This window comes from Orcinus orca, chromosome 13 (assembly GCF_937001465.1).
Source record: "Orcinus orca chromosome 13, mOrcOrc1.1, whole genome shotgun sequence".
NCBI lineage: Eukaryota > Metazoa > Chordata > Mammalia > Artiodactyla > Delphinidae > Orcinus > Orcinus orca.
Window position 1 is genome coordinate 2114253 of NC_064571.1, and position 23808 is coordinate 2138060.

At 46.9% G+C, this 23808-nt stretch overlaps 1 protein-coding gene across 8 annotated transcripts in view; it reads right to left on the minus strand.

The window, feature by feature from the left end:
* Positions 1-23808, minus strand: part of NCK2 (NCK adaptor protein 2) — a 133172-nt gene that overhangs the window by 59715 nt on the left and 49649 nt on the right. For 4 of the 8 annotated variants that reach the window (XM_049696180.1, XM_049696176.1, XM_049696181.1 and 1 more), the window contains one exon: positions 9527-9708. The exons of 1 other annotated variant lie outside the window; for it this stretch is intronic. The gene's annotated coding sequence lies outside the window, so the exon portion shown is untranslated. Of the gene's footprint in view, positions 1-9407; positions 9709-22052; positions 22075-23808 lie in introns of those variants that run through there. 3 more of the 8 variants (XM_049696179.1, XM_049696177.1, XM_033401676.2) reach the window with 2 other exon arrangements.

Consider the following 23808-nt stretch of genomic DNA (forward strand, 5'->3'; position numbering starts at 1 on the left):
TTCCAAAAGGGACTCGCTTCCAAACCCTCATTGGTTGCTCGAGGTTTTGCTAGGGAAAATAAATAAATAAAATTCACGGTCAAGTAAGAATGAAAGGCTTTGGGTCAGGAAGATGTGGGTTCACAGCCCACTCTGCCCTACGAGCACACGGTTTTGGCCAAGTTGTTTCATCTCTCAGAGCGTCAAGGGGTCCCAAGTTCAAGGTAAGCACTCAGATAACAGGTCGCTGCCGTGTCACTGCCGCGGAAGGTCAGAGCCTGGGAGCAGAAGCAACACGGGCTTGGAAGCAGCAGCTCGTGGCCAGAACAGAACACTGCTTGTGGGCTCCACTCTGTGACCCTGGGCAACCCTCTTCGCTCCCCTGAGGCTCAGTGTCTCTGCCTATGAAATGGGGGTAAAAAGATCTGCATTCCAGCCACAGATAATATCCTGCAGGAGATGGGGCGGGCGGGGGGGCAAGCACCTGGCAAGTGCCCGGTACGTTACAGCTGCTCCCACTGACTCACCAGCACGTTAACTGTGGTAGAATCAACACAGCAATGTTTTTTTTAGCAACGCTCAATACCTACTGGTCAACTATTTAACCAATTATTACAGATCTAACCACTATGTCGACTGGAACGTCAAAGGCTACGGCCATCCCTAGACATTCAGTAGCCCCTAGAAAGACCCAACTAGTCCAGCTGCAGAGGCCCTACCCCAGGTGCCTCCGGGGTCCCAGTGAAGGGGGAGTGGTGGTAAGGGGACAGGATGGTCCCTTCTATTTTGGCAGAAACTCAACAAGTTACTTTCAGGTATCTAGCCTCCCAGCAACAGCTGTGACCCTAAAAACGTAATGACAGAGAAACGGGTCTTGCACGTGAAAAGTCTTTCTAAAGAATCTCTGTGGGTGCAAAGTGAGTGACCAGCAGTCTCCAAAATACCAAAAAGCTGGAATATGGTAAATTTAAGTCAACTTTACTTAGTATATGAACCACGGGAAACTGTTGTTATAAAAATTGAGGCTGATATGAAGACAAGTAATAAAAATTTCCTTTACTAAAAGAAATATGACGGGATGCATTTTTACAAACATGAAAGTGACAGACATGCTTAACTTATTCTCTCCTGCTGAATGCACAATTCAACAAACCACTGCTGCTTCTATAGTCGAACGGAAAACGATGCGTACAGACTTAAAACTGTTATCAGCTTAAAACAGACTACTATAAGATGTTTCATGTAAGCCTCATGGTAACCACAAAGTAGAAACCTGTAACAGAGACACAAAAGAGAAAGAGAAAGATACTGAAGCATACCACTCCAAAAAAATCACAAAGAAAAGAGACAAAGAGGTGAAAAAAGAAACAAAAGAATCAAAAAAACACTACGAAAACAATTTTAAAAAGGGAAGTACATACCTACCAATAATTACTTTAAATGTAAATAGACTAAATTCTTCAATCAAAATACACGGAGTGGCTGAATGAATAAAAAACAAGCCCCATCTATATGCTGCCTACAAGAGAGTCACTTCACCTTTAAGGACACACACAGACTGAAAGCGAGGGGATGGAAAGACAGTCCATGCCAATGGAAACCAAAAGAAACCCAGGGTAGCTCATTCTTACGTCAGACAAAATAGACTTTAAGCCAAAGACTGTACTAAGAGACAAAGGAGGGGATCATATAATGATAAAGGAGTTGACCCAACAAGAGGAAATAATATTTGTAAATATTTATGCACCCAATATAGGAGCACCTAAATATATAAAGCAAATATCAACAGACCTAAAGGGAGAAATAGATAGCCATACAATAACAGTAGGGCACTTCAGTATACCACTTCCAACAATGGACAGATCATCTGGACAGAAAATCAATGAGGAGATTGACCAGATGGACTTAACAGACGTTGACAAAACAGTCCATCCAACAGCAGCGGAATACACATTTTTCTAAGGCACATATGGAACATTCTCCAGGATATCACGTTAGGCCACAAACCAGTATTAATAAATTTAAGAAGACTGAAATCACATCAAGCATCTTTTCCCATCACAATGGTGTAAAACTAGAAATCAGTTACAAGAAGAAAACTGGAAAATTCACAAATATGTGGAAGTTAAATAGCATGTTACTGAACAACCAATGGGTCAAAGAAGAAATCAAAAAACATCTTGAGACGTTAAGAGGTACAAACAACTATGTATAAGCAACAAGGATATACTGTACAGCACAGGAAAACACAGCCATTAATCTGTAATAAATTTAAATGGAGTATAATGTATAAAAATATTGAATCACTACGTTGTATACCTGAAACTAATATAATATTGTAAATCAACTACACTTCAATTAAAAAAAAGAACCTTGAGACAAGTGAAAATGGAAATACAATAGACCAAACCTCATGGGATGCATTAAAAGCAGTTCTAAGAGAGAAGTTCAGAGTGATAAAAACCCACATTAAGAAAAAACAAAGATCCCAAATAAACAACCAACTTTACACCTCAAGGATCTAGAAAAAACAAATGAAGCCCAAAGTTAGTAGAAGGAAGTATAGAAATCAGAGCAGAAATAAATGAAATAGAGTCTAAAAAGATCACAGAAAAGGTCGGTAAAACTATGAGCTGTTTTTTTCCAAAAGACAAAGAAAATAGACAAACTTTTAGCTAGACTCACCTAGGAAAAAAGAGAGGACTCAAACGAACAAAATCAGAAAAAAAAAAAAAAGAGGAGACATTACATCTGATATCACAGACGTAAAAAGGATCGTGAGAGATTACTATGAACAATATACGCCAACAAATTGGACATCCCAGAAATGGATAAATTCCTAGAAACATCAAACCTATCAATATTGAATAGTGAAGAAATAAAAAATCTGAACATACCAGTTATTAGGAGGTTGACTCAATAATCAAAAACCTCCCAACAAACAAAAGTCCAGGACCAGATGGCTTCACTGGTGAATTCTATCAAACAATTGAAGAATTAATACCAATGTTTCTCAAACTATTCCCAAAAAACGAGGAGAGAACACTTCCAAACTCGTTTTAAGAGGCCAGCGTCGGCTTCCCCTGGTGGCACGGTGGTTAAGGATCCGCCTGCCAATGCAGGGGACATGGGTTCGAGCCCTGGTCCAGGAAGATCCCACATGCCGCAGAGCAACCATGCCCGTGTGCCACAACTACTGAGCCTGTGTTCTAGAGCCCGCGAGCCACAACTACTGAGCCCGCGTGCCACAACTACTGAAGCTGCATGCCTAGAGCCCGTGCTCCACCACAAAGAGAAGCCACCAAAATGAGAAGCCCATGCACTGCAACGAAGAGTAGCCCTCACTCGCCACAACTAGAGAAAGCCCGTGTACAGCAACGAAGACCCAGCGCAGCCATAAATAAATAACTTTTTTTAAAAAAAAGAGGTCAGCATCACCCTGATACCAAAACCAAGAACACTACAAGAAAAGAAAACTACAGCCCAATACCCCTGATGAACATAGATGCAAAAAGTTCTGAACAAAATACTAGGAATCTGAATTCAACAGCACATTAAAAGATCATATACCATGGTCAAGTGGGATTTACCCCAGGGACGCAAGGATAGTTCAATACCTGCAGATCAATCTACATGATACAGCACATTAACACAATGAAGGACAAAAATCATATGATTATCTCAATAGATGCATAAAAAGCATTTGACAAAATATTCATTTATGATAAAAACTCAACAAAGTGGGTATAGAGGGAACATACCTCACCATAATAAAGGTCATATATGACAAGCCCACAGAAAACAACATATTCAACAGTGAAAAGCTGAAAGCATTTCTTCTAAGAGCAGGAACAAGACAAGGATCCCCACTCTTGTCACTTATTGAACATAGTATTAGAAGTTCTAGCCACAGCAATCAGACAAGAAAAAGAAATAACAGGGACCCAAATCAAAAAGGAAGAAGTAAAACAGTCTATATTTGCAGATGACATGATATTATGCATCAGAATATCAAAAACCCTAAAGGAAACCCTAAAGACTCCACCAAAAACTGTGAGAACAAATGAACTAAGTAAAGTTGAAAGATACAAAAATCAGCTGTGTCTATACACTAGCAATGAACTATCAGAAAGAGAAACTAAGAAAACAATCCCATTTACAACTGTATCAAAAAGAATAAAATACCTAGAAATAAATTTAACCAAGAGGGTGAAAGACTTATATACTGAAAACGATAAGACACTGATAAAAAGAAGCTGAAGAAAACAGAAATAAATGGAAAGATTTCTCCATGCTCGTGGACTGGAAGAATTAACATCGTTAAAATGTCCATTCTATCCAAAGAAATCTACATACTCAATGCAATCCCTGTCAAAATTCCAATGGCATTTGTCTCGGAAATAGAAAAACTATCTCAAAATTTGTATGGAACCACAAAAGACCCTGAATAGTCAAAGCAATCTTGAGAAAGAAGAACAAAGCTGGAGACATCACGCTCTCTGATTTCAAACTGCCGTTGACCCTTGAACAATGCAGGGGTTAGGGGCAATCAAAAATCCACTTAGGGCTTATAGTTGGCCCTCTGGATCCACAGTTCTGCTGTATCTGCGGTTCCACATCCATGGATTCAACCAACCATGGGAAGTGCAGCACTGTCGTATTTACTATTGAAAAAAATCCGAGTAAAAGTGGACCCCCACCGTTCAAACCCAAGTTGTTCAAGGGTCAACTGTATAGTCAAAACTACAGTAATCAAAACAGTATGGTATTGACATAAAAACAGACCTTGAGATCAATAGAATAGAATAGAGAACACAGAAATAAGGTCACTTAATTGGCCTTATATGGGCACTTAGTTTACCACATAGGTGCCAAGAACATACAATGGGGAAGGTCAGTCTGTTCAATAAATGGTGTTGGAAAAACTGGACAGCCACATGCAAAAGAATGAAACTGGACCACTATCTTACACCATACACAAAAATCAACTCAAAATGGATTAAAGACTTGAACCTAAGACCTGAAAGCATAAAACTCCTAAAAAGAAAACATAGGGGGTAAGCTCCTTGACATCGCTCTTGTGATGATTTTTTGGATTTGACACCAAAAGCAAAGGCAACAAAACCAAAAATAAGTAACAAGCATCTGCACAGCAAAGGAAACCATCAACAGAGTGAAAAGGCAACCAATGAATTGGGAGAAAATATTTGTAAATCATATACTTGATAAGAGGTTAATATCCAAAATATATAAAGAACTCACACAACTCAACAGCAAAAAGACAATCAGATTAAAAAATATGCAGAGGACATTTTTGCAGAGATGTGCAGATGGCCAACAGGCACATGAAAAGGTGCTCAACATCACTAATCATCAGGGAAATGCAAATCAAAACCACAATCATATATCACCTCACACCTGTCAGAGTGGCTATCATCAAAGGGACAGGAGATAACAAGCGTCTGATGAGGGTGTGGAGAAAAGGGAACCCTCATGCACTGTTGGTGGGAATGTAAATTGGTGCAGCCACTATGGAGAACAGTATGGAGGTTCCTCAAAAAAATTAAAAACAGAACTATCATGTGATCCAATAATCCTACTTCTGGGTGTCTATAAAAAGGAAACGAAAGCAGGATCTGGAAGAGATATCTGTACCCCGCAGGTTCACTACAGCATTAGCCATGAACGCCAAGATATGGAAACAACCTAAGTGTCCATCAATGGATGGATGGATAAAGAAGATGCGATACGTAGGGATGTGTATGCGTGTAAACACACATACATACGCACAGGAATACTGTTCAACCACAAAAAGGAAGGAAATTCTGCCATTTGTGGCAACATGGACAGACCTTGAGGACACTGGGCTAAGTGATATAAGCCAGGCAGAGCAAGGCAGACACTGCATGGCAGCATCCACACCCGGAATGGTTTTAAAAGTCCAAGCCATAGAGACAGGGAGTAAAAATGTGGCTGCTACGGGCTGGGGGCGTGGAGGAAACAGGGAGAGGCTGGTAAAAAGATTTCAGCTCTAAGATGAATAAGGTCCAAGGATCTAATGTAAAACATGGTGACTACAGTTGACAACACTATTATATAATTCAAAGTTGCTAAGAGAGGAGAACCTCACTGTTCTCATCTTTAAAAAAGGATAAATTAGTGAAGTGATGGGTGTGCTAATTAACTAGATGGGGGGATCCTTTCACAATGCATATGTGTATCAAATCAGCACCATGTATGCTTTAAATATCTGATAGTTTTATTTGTCAATTATCCCTCAATAAAGCTCAAAAAAAAAAAAAGAAAATCATGCCTGTGCCCACATTTACATTTTGGGTATATTCACATCAGCAACTGACACAGTCTGCAATCCAGGTCTCGATTACTTTCCTCTACCCGTAAGTCTTGCGCCCTACGCACCATCTTCCCCCGCTTAACGCCCACGCCCTTCCACTCACCAGGCTTCTCTCCTGAAAAAGTCTCCAAGTAGATTTTCAAAAGATAAACAATCTTCCGTACAGCATATGACGCTGTTCACATCCTCCATCCCCAGGAAACACCAGCCAGCTTCCCACAACAGTGAATCACAGTCAGTGTTCAGTTATCCAGGGAAGAATTAAGCGCAGACTATACACTGTCAAGTTCATTCCAGTGGAAAAGGAAGGGGCTTGCGGCCACGCTCCTCCCATGAGCTCCACTCCCCCTGTATCAGGCAAAGTCAAGCCAGGGAGTTCTGAAGTCCGTAATTTCAATGTGTGTGTGTGTGTGTGTGTGTGTGAGACTGTGTGTGTACAAGAATACAGGGCAGGGAAATGCAGTCCCTGGACACAGCGGGCTCAGGGACCCCCTCATGTCACCGTGAGATGCAGCTCAGACATCCCTCCCCAAGACCTCTCCCCTCGGCCCAGCCCCAGGGGTAGGCGGGCTGAGACGGCCCCAGCTTGGGCTGCCCGGCAGCGGGGAGGCGCTTCCGAGCCTGACCCCTCACGTAGCACTTTACCAGGTCGCCACTGCTTTCCTTTCTTTCCAGGACAGGGCAAGTGACAGGATGGCCAAGCCGTCACTTTTCCTGCGGGCACATCAAAGACCCCTGACCCAGCAGCACGTGCGGGTTCCCACCCGTTACTGCTTAACCGACGTGGAGACCCATTACCCGCTAAGGCACCCAGCCTGCCCTGTGCCACGGGACCCATGACGCCTCAGCCCCACTCCCTGCTTCTTTAAAATTCACTCAGTTTACCCTGCCTCGGGCACCTGAAACTTGCTTTGAGAGCCTGACTGCAGCTGTCACCAGAGCCCCAGAGCTGTCAGGGTCGCGCCCCATCCCACAAGGCCACGAGAAAGAGAGTCCGGAACTGTATTTCATCTATTTTTGTAGCTGCTAAAACAGTCACTGCAGGAAAAACAGCCCAGAATCCAGCTGTGCTCACAGTCAATATTTATTACACGAATGGACAGCCCTAGTGGTTTTCCCACTGGACAGTTTTCAAAACCATGAAAGTAATTTTTAATAAGCAAATCAGGGCTTTGGTGTGGCTCTCATAAATGTATAGGAGTAATTATTTTAAATTACATGCATATAAATATTTTTGTAAGTATATCCGCGTGATAATCTATGTATGACTGTCCATCTAGTGGTACCCAGGCGTCGACTCTTGTTTGTGTGATGGTAACAGACTTCTCCTGGGCACCTGTGCAGAATATACTGCCCCAATTAAGCGTGTGACTTCCCCGACTCACCACTTTCTGGAAGAGGACCCTGACAGTCACTGAGAGTCTATTAATATCATCCATGACCAAGACCTTCTAAAGAAGTCCTGTCAGACTCCGTGACTGATGAATCACTAGAGAATTCTGATGACCAGATTCCAGGATTTGCGCTAATTCCTAGCTTATATTCCCATGAAATCTGACAAACTGATAAATACGTGAATGCATTTATAAACGACCAAGTTTTAAAAGGTTCCACTTCAATGACTATTGAAAAAATTGAATGGTCATAGCCAAGACTTTTTTATGTAAATGGAAACCTCCCAGGATTAGACATGAAACACCCAAAGGCGTTCCACCCATATAAGGTCTGGAAGAGAAACCTTGGAGGGTCCAACCAGTGCCTGGGGGGATGTAAAGCCAGTGAAAACCAGCAATGTCCTGGGGGGAGGGGGACCTCAGGGTCACTTACAGGGACACAGTAAGGGGGAGGGCTTGGATCAGCTGCTGAGATGAGCTCTAGTCTCTCAATTCCAAACCAGGACCCAGAACTGGAAATCATAATGGACGCCTCGCCCCTTTAAACAGGTGGGAGACTGTCGTTTGCTCCAAAGAAATCATAAAGGAGAATTCATCATCTTACCCTATGAAACACTACATATTGATTCCATGCCCTTCTGCTCACCACACACCAACGGGGAATGTAACTGAAATCAAGGTGATTCCAAAAAAAAAAAAAAAAAAAAAAAAGTGGTTGAGGAGAAAAACCTGACTTATAGTAGTAGCTTTAGACCAAATGAAGGAAAATTCTAACTTATATTAAACTAATAAATCTATAGCAATAAAACCAAGAGAGTTTATAGCCCAAAGTTATACGTTCAAGAATAGCTTAAAGCCAAACTTATGGTTACCAAAGGGGAAAGGTGGGTATGCGTGTGTGTGTATATATATTCAGTCATATATATATGACTGGATCACTTTGCCGTACACATGAGACCAACAGAACACTGTACATCAATTACACTCCAATGTAAAATAAAAATTAAAAAAAAGAAATAGAATAGTTCAAAGCAATTTATGAATACTAGAAGCAAAATAAGGTTTTGAGGGAAAGGTCATAAACTGGGTGTTACCCCTACACTTCGGGGCAACGCTCTGAAGGTGAAATTGGACCTTCTCAGAAAGCACTTCTACTGCCCAGCCAGAGCTGGGACCCCAGATGAACTGAACCATTAGACAGCATCTCTTATGATCTAAATCAAATGTCCCAAACCATTCGTCAGGGCTAAGAAATGTCTGTTACGACACATGCTTTTGTCCAGGGTCTGTCATGACCTCAGTCCACATGCTGGATCACAGGCACGATTTTAACGCACGAGCAGATTCTCATGCAAACCCTTCCTCAGAATCCTTATCTGTTTGCATGTTTTGATGGAGACTCATCTTCCCAGCATCCAAATTGGAATGACGCCTTCACTAGATGGAGCTCACCCTGAAGTCAGCTCCTATATATCCTGGACCACCCCCCGCCGGCCCAGGCGGCACGCAGGGGGCTCAGCTCCTCCAGACACAAGACTACCTGTCCGGCCCAGGAGCAGAGGCACTAGGGCGGCTCACAGGTTGGATGTGCCCACTGCCCTGCTTCCTAGCTGATGCCACCACGTGCCAAAGCAGGAACGGTGAGTCTAATTTTTGAACCAGATCCGTTGGAAACTTACGTTTTACGAGGCTCAACGAATCAGAGCTGCGTTTACTGTCATTCTACTGATGCAGAGCGAGCATCTGAGGCAAAAGCGGCAAGTGCTCCCGTCTGCTTTGGGCAGGAGGCCGCACTCACCTTCGGCACTCAGTTATGAGACAGGACGCACACACGGAGCTCCTCCGCAAGTGAATTCTTCAACTGACAGCACCCGCGAAGTCACCAAGCTGCAGGAATTCTCCAAATTCTCAAATCCAACTCAAACCTCAGCGGAGGGTTATGATCTGGGAAATCACTTGTAGAAAAGGAACATGGGAAATCTAAAAAGGAACAGAAAGAACCGTCTATTAGGACCGCTTGCTGGGTTGGTTTTAAGTCACTGGTTGAGAAATAACTGATGATTTATTTGCCTGAAACCATTATTTTTAATTGACCCCAGAAAAAAGGTGCTTATATTTACTGACCTCAACCCAAACCGAAACGCCCTCACCCTGCTCCACCTTCCAGGCCCCGGGCCGGCTCGGAGGCAGAGGCTGGGAGGGCTGGGGGCCCCTGGCCATAGCCGAGGGACCTGAGCTCCCAGGTGTCTCCAGCCCCCTTGCCCCAAAGCCCCAGTGCCCATGGCCTCAAAGACTGCCGAAAAGAAAGGCGCGGTTGCCAAGCGGAAATTCCAAAAGCCTGTCTGGGAGCCTAATTAGGGAGAAGAACCACAGAGCGTGGCTATCATTCAGACACTCCATCTCCTGCACTGGCCGTGCACTGAGAGGGGTGCACCCCTTCCCCCCAACCCACAGCTTGTGCTTATTGGGGTGAGCATACACACACCACTCTGTATAAAACAGATACCTAACAAGGACCTACTGTACAGAACAGGGAACTCTGCTCAACACTCTGTTATGACCTCTATGGGGAAAGAATCTGAAAAAGAAGAGATATATGTGTGTATAACTGATTCATTTTGCCGTACACCTGAAACTAACACAACATTGTACATCAACTCTACTCCAATAAAAATGAAAAAAAAAAAAAAATCCCTGCAGGAATCTGAGGACAGCACCCCGAAACTACAAGGAAGTCAAACCGAGGAGCTGACGGAGGGGACCCGCAGTCCCCCCACTCCTGGCCGCGGAGCCTGCCGTCACCTCATGGCCACCACACCTGGGTAACCATTTTCAGTCCCAACCTATCATTGCAGGGGACCCTGAGGCTCTGTGGACCTCCGAGGGGGTTCACTGTCATCTTTAATTATGCTTCAGACCCAGAAGGGATCCGTCCTGACAGCTCACTCCGACAAGATCTATTAATTCACCCCCAGCATGAGGATGACCCAAAACGTTAAACATCCCACAGAAAAGTCGAATTCTATTTTAGTCAAATAGAAAAGGATAATTCAAGTAGGGCTTTCATAAAAATGTTATAAGGCAAGTTCATAAATTTTGATTAAAAAATGAATTCCTCTCTAGGCATTCTCTGGTATTATTTTAAGGGCTTGCATGATTCTTTTCAAACGTATGATTTAACACAGGACAAGGCACTGGGCAAACACAGCGGGGATACAAGATTGGGACAAGATGTTAGACATGCAACAGGAGGACGGCGCCCTTCTCTCTGCCAAGTGTTTACAGTAACACGACAGGTTCTGCAGAAACAGACGTTCTAGTATCTGGACTTGGGGATCCCGACCAAGGATTCTGGTTTCTCACTGTGGGACTTACCGTGACGTGCCATTTACTGGAGAAAGCCACCAGCTAAACACAGCTGTGCCCGCAAGCACCAGCGCCGTATTAGTATTTTCATGGGTCCTTCTGGACTTAAGTTGTAGTTTTAAATTTTCCATTGAAAAGTGAACATGCCTGAGTCAGATCTCCCCAAACCAATGCCCGTGGGCCTCTGGAGGCCTGTCTGGGTTGCCCTCCGCGTGTACAACGCTCTCACAGGGGGTGTTATTTAACCCTCCCAATAACCACCTGGGTTAGATATTAACACCCACTTTTATTACACGGGGATAATCTCTCGATATCTTTATTACACGGGGATAATGTCTCTAATCTCTATTACATGGGGATAATCTCTCGATATCTTTATTACACGGGGATAACCTCTCGATCTCAGAGAGGTGAAAGGCTCTCCTTAGTCGGCTCTAGCGTGAGGAACGCAGGCCTCCAATGCCCTAAACCCACCGCACCGGCAGCAAACTTAGTGCCGGAGAGTTTACCTGCCCAGCGCAAAAGCACGACGGCCTGGCTCTCGAAGCCCCGCCCTCCGACACTCGGTGCGGCGGAAAAGCCAGACAAAGGTGCGGGATCTGAGCTAACGGAGAAGCCCCAACCGGAGGCTCTGCTTCAAGTTCACGTACAGATGCCCTGGCCGCCTGGGGACCGACTGTGAGAGAGGGAGGGGCAGCGTCTTCCTTGAGAAAAGCATTTCACTGACGAAGCGTCAATGCACGAAGCACACACCTTAGACAGAAATGAACACAGAGACCAAAACCGCTCTCCTGCTGGGTCTACATGCAGTCTGCCCACCACCATGCTTAACGTGGGTTATGGGCTTATTCAAAACCTCTGCTAAGGGTGAGCATTTCAGATCAGGTCTTCATTACAACCTGTGATCAAATCCATCAGGAACGCGTACACTTCTGTGCAGAAAACCACCTCCGACTGCAAACACTGCCAGGTTCAAGGTCACTGGGACCGTGGAGGCCCTCACCCAAGAGGTCACTCAAGGACTCCGCACAGCCCGCTCAGGCGGGAGGGGACACGTGGGACGGTGCACGCTCGTCTTTAAAGCTATTTCTCCACTAGCATCACCTGCATCTCCCCACAGAAATAGAGAGGAGGAGGAGGAAGGAGTGGAAAGGAATGAACACGAATACCAAATGCACCTCTTTCTCCACATGGATCTGGATCCGAATCGCTTTACCAATGCAAAGTCCACGCGATATCTGAATTCCCTGCAACAATGAGGTCTTCTTTTTCCCAACTGTGTTTGGAAAGCCCAGGCCCGACCTGGGGGTCTCCACAGCCTCGGGGGGCGTTTGGCTGAATGCCCACACCGCCGAGGGTGCCCGGGGTGCCTGACCCAGCCGGCCTCCTGGGGAGTCGGGGCAGTTTCCCCCGAACCTCCGTGCGTGTGGCCGTCCAGTGTCGGCGTCCATCACTAACGGGCTTCCCTGCAGTGGAGTCTTCAGGGTTCATGAGAGGCCCGCGCCCTTCTGCTGAGGCCCAAGGTCACTGGACACGCTGCCCTGCCTACTTGCCAACTGGCCGAACTGCCCAGAGGACTAGAATCCCCAAAAGGCTCCCCGCAGAGACCAGCCTCCCTCCTCCTGACCCGCAGAAACAGAGGAGCAGGCTGGGGAGAAGCGCTCGGACAGGCCCCAGGAGACACAGTCCCGGCGGCTCCACCTTCGCCAAGGCGTCGTCCACCTCCACGGCAACCCTGGGACACACACCTGACTATCAGCTCAGGAACGAAACCACCACACCCTCAGGCCGCAGCCAGGATTCGGGCCCAGGCCTGTCTGCCTGCAAAGCCCTCTTCCTCCCCACAAAGATCACCACTAAAGGGCCAGAACCTCGAGGTGCGGGCAAAGGTCATCTGTCGCCACCATCTCTCTGGAGTGTCTGCCACGCTGGGGGGCCCTGCTTCAGCCCCTCACACCAGGGAGGGACAGCATCACACAGCTTCCAGGACTCAAGCCCTCGACCACACACACCACCTTAATTTGAGAAAGGGGGAGGGGGGTGGGGGAGGGATGGTTGGGAGGTTGGGGTTACTAGATGCAAACTATTCTATATGGGATGGATAAACAAGAAGGTGCTACTGCAGAGCGCCGGGAACTCTATTCAGTGTCCTGGGGTAAACCATAATGGAAAAGAATATAAAAAAAAGAATGTCTATATGTGTATAACTGTGTCACTTTGCTATACAGCAGAAATTAACACATTGTAAATCAACTATGCCTCAACAAAAAGTTTTTTTAATAAATTATATAAATAAATAAAACAAAGGTACTGGGGCTTCCCTGGTGGCGCAGTGGTTGAGAGTCCGCCTGCCGATGCAGGGGACACGGGTTTGTGCCCTGGTCCGGGAGGATCCCACATGCCGCCGAACGGCTGGGCCCGTGAGCCATGGCCGCTGAGCCTGCGCGTATGGAGCCTGTGCTCCGCAACGGGAGAGGCCACAACAGTGAGAGGCCCGCGTACCGGAAAAAAAATATAAATAAAAAATATTTAAAAAAACCAAACAAAGGTACTGTTTCCCTTAGATGTCAATGCAGAAAAAAAAATTACTGAGCAACGTTATCTGACTATTGAACACTGCACACAAGCAGAAGACTCCCAGGTTACAGCAGGTGAGCTTCATGACTGAACCTCATACTTTATGCAAAACACACCCAGGGAACCACCCAGACCCCTGATCTGCAGACAGAGCTAAAGGCAAATGTCTTTTTTCTTTTATTAACAAAGAAAAAACAGGGCTTCCCTGGTGGCGCAGTGGTTGAGAATCTGCCTGCTAATGCAGGGGACACGGGTTCAAGCCCTGGTCTGGGAGGATCCCACATGCCACGGAGCAACTCGGCCCGCGAGCCACAACTACTGAGCCTGCGCGTCCGGAGCCTATGCTCCGCAACAAGAAAGGCCGCGACAGTGAGAGGCCCGCGCACCGCGATGGAGAGTGGCCCCCGCTTGCCACAACTAGAGAAAGCCCTCGCACAGAAACGAAGACCCAACACAGCAAAAATAAATTAATTAATTAATAAGAACAAGTCACCGAGACCTGCAGTTTAAAAAAAAAAAAAGAAAAAACAAGCCATGATTATTATAGGCCCTTTCTTCGGCCTCTTCCCCGTCCCAATGGGACACCACTCTCCAGACCAGACCCCTCGGTGGCCCAGGTGGTCGCCCAGCTCAGAATGAACACCAGGATTGCCCCCTGACCAGGCCCACCTGGGCCAGCGTGGCCTCGCTGACCTCCCGCAGAACTAGCGGTATTTCACATCTACTCAACGACTTGGTGGGAAACTTGATTTGAGTGGGAGAATGCTGGTTTCAGACACGGAACAGAGGTACACAAAAGTCTCCTTGAATGACCTGGCTGAAGATGAACCCTGGTTCCTGCCTCGTGTGGACGGACACTGGGCCGCTGAGAAAGCGCTTCTGGATCTGACACCCGGGCTTCCAGGGAGAGGATCCACCCACCTCTCATCACCCCTCGCGCAGCGGCCCCGCCAGGCCTCAGTGCTGACGGCCAGATGCGGGCTTCCACGGGTTAGGAGGTCCCGCCGAAATCAGGACTCTTACTCAAGATAAAGCTGTCCTGGAAAGGGAGCCATCACATTTCTCCGCAATGGGCTGGAATCGATTTTAAACGCTAACACTGGTTATCAGTTGATTGTGTCTGTGCATCAGAAGCTGATTAATGAAAACGGGGCAGAAGAAGTACGAGTTTCTAACTCTGTGAACAGCCTGAGGGAGACAAGTCTTCCAGGACTGAGAACAAATCTGCCAGCAGCGGGTCAACCACACACACCGGGACCAAAGTGGCCCAAGGCCATGGGTCCCAGGCCCGGCTCGGCCACCACACGTCCCGGCGGTCCTGTGCCTCTGTGTCATCTTCCGTGACGAGGGTCCCTCTGCTCCAACCTGTAGCTGTGAAATCAGCACATGGGAGTGGACGTGAGAATTATCCAAAATTGATGATGTGGTACCAGAAATGTATTAAAGCTTATCTAAAATACCATGACAAGGAGTCATAATGCAAACCTTAATGTGGACTTCAATTTTATAGTCGCCGCCTCAGAATTCTAGCAGATGGGAATTACATCAGGAACACCAATTCTGATGGTTTGGAAGCTTTTGTGTATATAGTTGATGTTAGCCTCTTAAATACAATAGTCCTCCATCCTCCAAAAGTCCTGATCGGTGTTTGTCTTGAGCTCTTTCCACTAACCCAAACCGTAGTTTTCAGAATCAGCATATATACATACGTGTGTGTGTGTGTGTGTGTGTGTGTGTGTGTATACATCTCAACGCCATAACTAGACAGTCTAATTACATAAAACATTTTAAAAGGGTCACCCGCGTTCTTTATGAAGTGTCTGCAGGATTTCATTGTTGTCCAGGTAATTACACCACTAATAAAAAGCACGCTGACCAAATAAACCTTCAACACAAAAACACACTAGAATAAAATCCCTTTGGTTGAAAACGACAGACAGAAGGAAAGACAGACAGAAAGGAAGAAAGACACACACACAGACACTGAATTCTTATCTGAGATAACTTAGACACCAGGTGATCCAAAGGGCCCATCTAACTGTGAGTCTGTGGAAGCACTATTTTGATTATTTTGCTGAAGTTCACGTCCCTTAACCTTTTGGGGATGAAGGACTGAAAGAATGAGGGAAACCGCAAGAAAGGCCACACACACACACACACACACTTTTTAAAAATAGAATCTTGGAAAGCAGGCAAGAAGCCCAGACCAGGTTGTGTTAAGAGGGGTTACAACTAATAAACTTGTGGGGCGGAATCAGGGGGGAGGTATTACTTTACTTTTAACTGGATTCTTTGCTGTGACACGTTCACACTATGTCTCTCTCGGGTAATTAAGATGGAAGCTGTGAGATCAACTCTGTCCTCCCTTCGCTTCCCTCCTCCGCTCCATCCTCTGCCAGAAGCCCGGCCGGACACGGGGAGCCTGCGCCTCCACCCTCCCATCGCTGAGCGGGCTCCAGGGATCCGGCGTGTCACACACCCACCTGTGTCCTAGATCACATCACATCGCCGGCCTTTTAAGAGGCAGAACAGGCCTCTCACCGTGAGTGTGGAGGATAGGGTTTTGACAGCAATTAGATGAAGGTGATGGGAAAAAGAGAGCGGGAATAGCCCACGCATGACCTTTGGCACCTGAGCAGCCCCTGGGAGGGCAGAACTATTAAGCTCTGCAGCAAAAGGTCGGGAAAGGTTTCGTGGGAAGGTTGGCTTTTTTGTTAATTTTTATAAATTACTGGTAACTGAGAAGCCTCCTGCAGAATGGATTTGGTTCTAAGAAACTGTGAGAAAACATCTCCCTTCACGTTGCCCTCCTTCACTTCTGATGGGTCATGAGTCAACGTGATGTGTTTCCCCCATTTCTGTGTATGGTTGATGCTCGTGTAGATTACAGTATCCCATAAATGTATTCCATAAAAATTCCACAACGTATAGAATGAAAAGGGAGTTGAATAAACTAAATTTTCCCATTAAAAAAAAAAGGCTAATAGTTATATAAAAATGTAACTTTCAGAGAACAAATTTATGATTACTCCAACTGAATAGAAATGTTAATGTCACTGTGTTTTTAAAGTATAATTAGGGGCTTCTGAATATTCTGAAAACGGTCAAAGTGTATTCACATTTTCCCCAAATGCCAGCTGCTTTCACAATCCTGTGCCTTTATGTCTGCTATTTCTTCCGCCACCTGGGGAACAGCTTCCCACCTCCAGTCTCCCAAAACCACTGTCCAGCCAAATCCAACTCATCGCCCAGGAATGAACTCAACCGCCCCATCTTCTGGAACGTTCTAAAGGAATGTCCTCCATTCCTGCAGCCATCGCTCTTTTATAACCAAACTCCCCTTTTAAAGGCTGTGCAGACAGAAGTGCCTCTAGGGAGGGATGTCCACAGGCTGGTGTCCATATGGCTCTCGGCAACATGACTCGTATCAGACATTCATCATCCAATAAGCTTCCACTTCCTCAGTGATATCTGTAAGATCTGATGCAACTACGGTTGCAATGCCTGGCCCACTCAGCGCCCCAGAGTCCAGAAGCCTCTTCTCCCAAACTTCAAACCAAGAGACCCCAAATCCCTTACACAACTACCCGAACCAGCCCTTCGGTATCGACACGGAGCCTTCAACACAGAAAGCAGCACATCTGTGCCAAAACCGAACGATGGTCCTGCTTACGAGCCGTATGTCTTCATTTTATTGCCATCAATTTATTTTTCTTGAGTATTTCATTTACTATATAAATTAGCAAGAAGCCGATGAGAGAGACTGAATGAATCAAAGAGGACCGCTAAACTCTAAAGCTCAAAAATGTATAGATGACTTCCCATGGCAGCTGCCCAATGGATGTCGTCCATAAGAGCCATTTAAATACTGTGTCTGGGCTGAAATCCAATTAAGTCATTTCTGTCTGAATATCCCCAAAGAGCCTCCTGCTGAGTTTGAAGTGGAAATAATTGCAAATGCCAGATTAGCTGTGTAAGCACTTCCAGAGCCGAAACCCAGCAAGAGCATGAAAATCTCCATGCCCAGCTTTTCAACTGGGCACAAAGGAAACACTTCAATGATCATTTGGCAGAAAGAAAGCCCACGTCCTGGTGCAGCCAGGTCTCCTTAGATAATCCTCGTCCCCCACACGTGTCAAAGAAAAGCTGCGATCCATTCATTTACGCGCGCAGTGGAATGACAAACTTGGGCTCCACCGTGCCATTCTGTGCACAGAGGAAACAGAATCAAGACGAGATTTCAAGCCTTCTCTGAATTCACTTCCCTGACCAACCCCTTATGCAGGACACCCTGAAATCAGTAAACCCTGAAATTCACCACCGTCTCCACGCATGTAACTTGTTCTGTGAAAATGTGCAAGCAGAGACAGGACAGTAAGGGGATAAGATAAATCTCCCCTGTACCTTGCGATCCATGACTCAGATCTACGATTCAGCAAAACACAAGGTATCTTCAGGTGACGTGCAAGAGCTGAAACCGGCGTGTTCTAACCACACATTCCAGAGAACAAAAGGGTCCCCCCCGCCTGTTCACTGCACGCAGATCCCACTGAGACCTGCTGTATCGGACCATCTGGAGTTGGATATGACACCAGCCCCAGGTAAGAACCACTGGTGCAGAGAAAAGGCGAGCAAGTGAGAAGGGTCCAGTCGAAAAGATTTATCTCCAAACCCTCCATATCGAACACCAGGCTTGTCTGAAAGAAGAGTCACCCAGATGACGAGGCCAGCCACGCCTCCGCATGTGACAAAGGACACAAGGAACCTCCTCCAGTGGCTGCACAGCCCAGTCTGCATCTCACCAGCTGCGCGCAGTGGAGGCTGCCACTTGGCCTTGGACGCTGGGTTTCCTTGGAGACAGTATCAGTCCCCTGGTTGATAAAAATAAAGTCACACTCATTCAATGGAAATGTGACGCACATCTGCTCCGCGCAAACACTGTATGCAAATGAGGCACAGCACAGATGCCGTCCTTCCTAAGGGGCTCGGGCCAGCGAGGGGCTAAAGGCAAACGTGGGACGACGCAGTGGTGCTTCTTTATTGTATCTGCTGCGAGAAAACCCAGCTATAAAAAAATTCAGTTAAACTTTTCTAGGTAACTTCTAAAGCAGATGTGTGCTATCCAAAGTACCTGCTAATACCTGCCTTAGAATTAAAAAAGAAAACAGTGGATATATGAACATAATAGTTTTACATAAAAAGTAACTTATGACGGACCAGAAAGCAGGTCTGATCTCTCCTTCCCGAGACTAACCTTCCAACAGTGAGAGGAACTGCGGTGTCCCTTCGGGCCTCTTCTGCAAGCAAAACCTTCCTAAGTTGAAAAATGACAGGTTTCCTAAATGTTCTCTCTTCTGGATGGACTTCAAGATAAGTCACCCCGTAAGTATTTCTGAAGCCCTCCGAGCACTGTGCTGGGTGCCGGACACACAACAGGCAACACAGACGTAGGCTTTGCCTCCACAAAGCAGACACACAGACGAGTGGAAGGTAAGAGCCCAAACGGGGGAGCTCAGGCCCCTGTGGGTCACCCTCCATCACCTCTGTATGGGACACGTGGCCTCGGTGGGGACATCCTTGCAGAGAGTGGAGACGCTGACGATGCGAAATGCACGTCAGTGCTGCCCGAGACGCATCGCGTAGGCAGCATCACAGCTGCACGGCCTCTCACACTGCACCTGGCAGGTGTTTTCTGAGAGGAAGCAGGGCACACGTGCATTGCTGGTCCACTTCTCCACTCCACTTTCAGTCCAGCGCTCCAGCTTCTCGAGAGTTTTCTTTCTGCTTCAGCCCTGGATGACCCCATCCCTCCATCAATTCCTCACCTGCAAACCCCACACGCCGTTTTCCAGGGCTCTGTCCACATTGCTGCTCAGATCAAGGTCAAGGGCAGGACACACCTGAGACCTTCCCTGGGAGGGAGCAAACTAGCAGACCACAGTCCGGGGACGGCCATCCTATCAGCTACCACTCCACGCGACAGTCCTCCCGCGTAGGGAGACGGGCGTGTCACCTGGGCGCGTGAGATGCCAGCTCCACCCCCGACTGGCCCGTCTTTCGACAAATGCCTGTCTCTACAGCTCAGTTTCCTCACCTGTAAGATGCAGGATAAGGAGAAAAGCATTACCTTGCAGACCTGCTGTAAATACTACACAAAGCACCTGGCAAAGTTCCAGGCCCCTAGTAGGTGCTCAAAGAAAAGGCTACTTTGTCTCCTGTACTAGCATCTTAATATAAAGGGCCGGTGGGGGGGGCGGGGGCGAACAGAGGACCACCCTGTCCCCAAAACCCCACCTCTGAACTGGGCCTCCGGAGACGACCCGAACAACCCCGGCCATCGCTGGGGAGATAAGAAGCTGCTGGGGGGGGGCTTCCCTGGCGGTCCAGTAGCTAGAATTCCGCACTTCCACTGTGGGGGGCTCAGGTTCGAGCCCTGGTCGGGGAAGCTCCATGAGCCATGTGGTGCAGGCAAAAAGAAAATAAAAAATTAAAAAGTGTTTTTAAAGGTGTGCAATGCAACGGTTTAGAAAAATGAGAAGGAGAAAAGACAAAAAAAGAGAGAAGCCACTGGGGGGGGTGGTGAGAGGACGTGGGGGGAGGAGAGGCACTCGCCATGTTTCCTTTGCGCCCTGGAGCCAGCCCTGGACTAGGGCCTCTCACCACTGTCCCTCGGACCTTCTCCTTTTCTTTCTGCGAACGTCCTACACCCTTTGTGTGTGTAACCAGACTGTGAAAGTAAAAACGCAACTGTCCCTCAACCATGCACTGGGTCACAAGACCATGCAGGGAGGCAAGGGAGCTGGTCAGCGGATGGGGCCGGGGCCCCACAGAGCACAGCGAGGGCGGATGACCACCGGCCGTCCCCAAGGAGCCGGCGGCCCAGGGCAGCAGGGAGGGTCCAAGGCGAGAAGGTAAGGTGACATCTAGACCTGAGGGCTGCGTTCACAAGGGGGTCCGAGCTGACCCAGCCGCCTGCGGAATCAAGCCCCAGGGCATCGGGGGCTGGCAGAGACGCCCACAGGCCTCCCGGCTTCACGCCCACTCTGTAATCTGTGCAGCAGTCTCTCTCCTGATCCTGCTCTTCCCTCCATTCAGAAAATCAGAACACCTGCCAGCTCCAATCTTCCAGCCCTCCTCTCCTTCAATGCCACCGGAGAATCCCGGCAGGACTTACGCCAACCAGCCACGAACGCACATAATCACCCCAACTCGAGCTCTGTGCGTGCAACAGCGACGTGCTCTCCCACTGGCCGCTTCCCGTCTCGGTGCAAGTCCTTCTCAATGGTGTGTGCTCAATACACTCTGTCTTGGAGATCATTCTTGTGGACAAAAGACAGCAACCAAAACACCCAGACACACGTGACACGTGATCCCACGGGATCCTGCACCCGGTGGCATCTTCACGAGCACCGAGCCCAGATGCCCCGCCGTCCTTTCAGAGAGACCAAAGTCAGACCCTGGAACGCGTGGGCGAACCTCCCTCACCGGGACCAGCTTCCTGCGTTCTCCTCACACGCACCTGCCCCTCTCTTATCTACCCTAAGCCCTGCCCTGCCTACCTTCACCTTCAGCCCACGAGTCCAAGAATTCCGTGCCGCAGAGCTACACACACCGAGGAAAGGAAACAGACCAAGGAACTGGCTGTCACTTCCTCAGCACTTACTGGGGATACAGACGAGGCTGAGGCTCCTCCTGCGTTGTCACCTTCCGTCCTGACACCACGATGCCACTTCACTGTCCCCATCACACCAGAGAAGTCAGGGGATGCGCACAGGTGTGCCCGGTGCACAGGTGCAGTGAGAACTGCAAGCCCGCTGACCCGGGAGTCCCTAGCCTTGACCCTGTGCGTACTGCCCCTCGTGCGGAGACCAAGGAGAGCCAGACGGCGCTGGGTGACCGAGCCAGACGCGGCACTGACCCTTTCTTCCAGAGGAGCAAGTGCTTAGGGGGAAACCAGTAACGATCTCTGTCAACCATTGAGGTTTCACTGTGTCATGTGAACACAGACAAGATTTCTAAATGATACAGATTTCCTAAAGACCAGAAGCTAAACTTACTAAAGAAAGTTCTTCAGGAAACTCTTACATACTTTCCAAAATGTTCCCCCCCCCCGCCCCCATTAAAAAAATGTTGTCACTGGGACTTCCCTGGCGGTCCAGTGCTTAAGACTTTGCCTTCCAATGCAGGGGGTGTGGGTTCGCTCCCTGGTCAGGGAGCTAAGATCTCACATGCCTCTTGGCCAAAAAAACCAAAACATAAAACAGAAGCAATATTGTAACAAATGCAGTAAAGACTTTTAAAATGGTCCCCATCAAAAAAATCTTAAAAAAAAAAAAATGTTGTCACTATTTTCATTCAAATTTCCCACCAGGCATCCTTACCCTCCTGCACCCAAGAACACGGCTGGCAGGATGCGGAGGGCAGTGCAGGCGAGGCCACCGTAATGACTCCTTGAATGGATGTTCATTTTTTTACCCACTTTTGGGTGCGCGATGGAGGGGGCCATCCGCCTTCTACCCCCTGCCAAACACTCAGGGACCTTCAGGCCTGTGCTGTCTCGTTTACCTACATGTAAGCACAGGAATGAGCTTTTCTTAGACTTTGATATAATGCCATTTTGTTTTGTTTATTTAAAGTAATGGGAAGATTTCAAAGAACTCACCTGTTCATGTTTGGTGTGGGCTATAAGGGACAGACTAATGACAGATGAGGAAAGAGGAACACAGACCCACAGCGTCTGGGAATTTGGTGCAGGACACAGGGTGCCGGCTCAAGCACTGGGGAAAAGGTAAGACTTCTCCAAACAAGGCCACAGGATGCCTTGGTAACCGTCCGGAAACTTCACATCCTACGACAGGACGAACTCCAAATGCGCTGAAGATTTACAGTGAAAAACAGAAGCACAGGAGGACATATGGAAGAAATACTTTATAAACTTGAAGGAAGAACTTCTTTTAAATCTAAGATTAAAAATCCAGAAACCACAAAAGATGAATTCAATATATATAAATATAAAAACTTCTGTACATGTCAAAATATACTCCAGGCAAACTCAAAACGCAAAGAGTTAGGGAAAATAATATTTGCAATTCATGACACAAAGGGCTACTTGTCCTGACGCAGTGAGCGCTCCTTAAAATTGATTAGAGGATGGTGGGAGGGAGGGAGGGAGATGCAAGAAGGAGGAGATATGGGGACATATGTATAACTGCTTCACTTTGTTATAAAGCAGAAACGGACACACCATTGTAAAGCAATTATACTCTAATAAAGATGTTAAAAAAAATTAGAGGAAAAGAAAAATTGGTTAATTTGAAAGAAGAAAAACAAATCAAAAGAACAATGGACACAGGAAAACCAGGAAAGAAAATACCTGGCTCTCAAACATAAGAAAAGGTACTGCACTTCACTCATGATAAAATAAACGTAAACTAAAATCACACCAAGATATCACCTCTCACCCATCAGGTTGTGAGATCAGAAAGTACTGGGTGGGCCAAAAGGTTCATCTGGTTTTCTTCCGTAGGATGGCTCTAGTAGCACTTAGTTGTCTTTAACTTCATTCGGAACAATTTTTGTTAGATTGCATGTGACAACTGTCATGTCAGTGTGCATTTAAAAAAAAGACTTATCATAATTGGTGAATTTTTGTGTAGCCGTTTTACTATCGAAGGTGGAAGAAAAAAGCAACATTTTCAGCCTATTATGCTTTATTATTTCAAGAAAGGTAAAAACACAACTGAAATGCACAGAAAGATTTGTGCAGTGTATGGAGAAGGTGCTGTAACTGATCGAACGTGTCAAAGGTGGTTTGCGAAGTTTCGTACTGGAGATTCCTTGCTGGACGATGCTCCACGGTCGGGTAGACCAACTGAGGTTGATAGCTATCAAATCGAGACATTAATTGAGAACAATCGATGTTATACCACGCGGGAGACAGCCGACATACTCAACATATCCTGATCAAGCGCTGAAAATCATTTGCGCCAGGTTTGGTTGTGAGTCACTTTAATGTTTGGGTTCCACGTAAGCTAAGCGGAAAAAATCCTCCTTGACCGTATTTCCGCATGCGATTCTCTACTTAAACGTTCTGTTTTTAGAACAAATTGCGACAGGCGATGAAAATTGGATACTGTA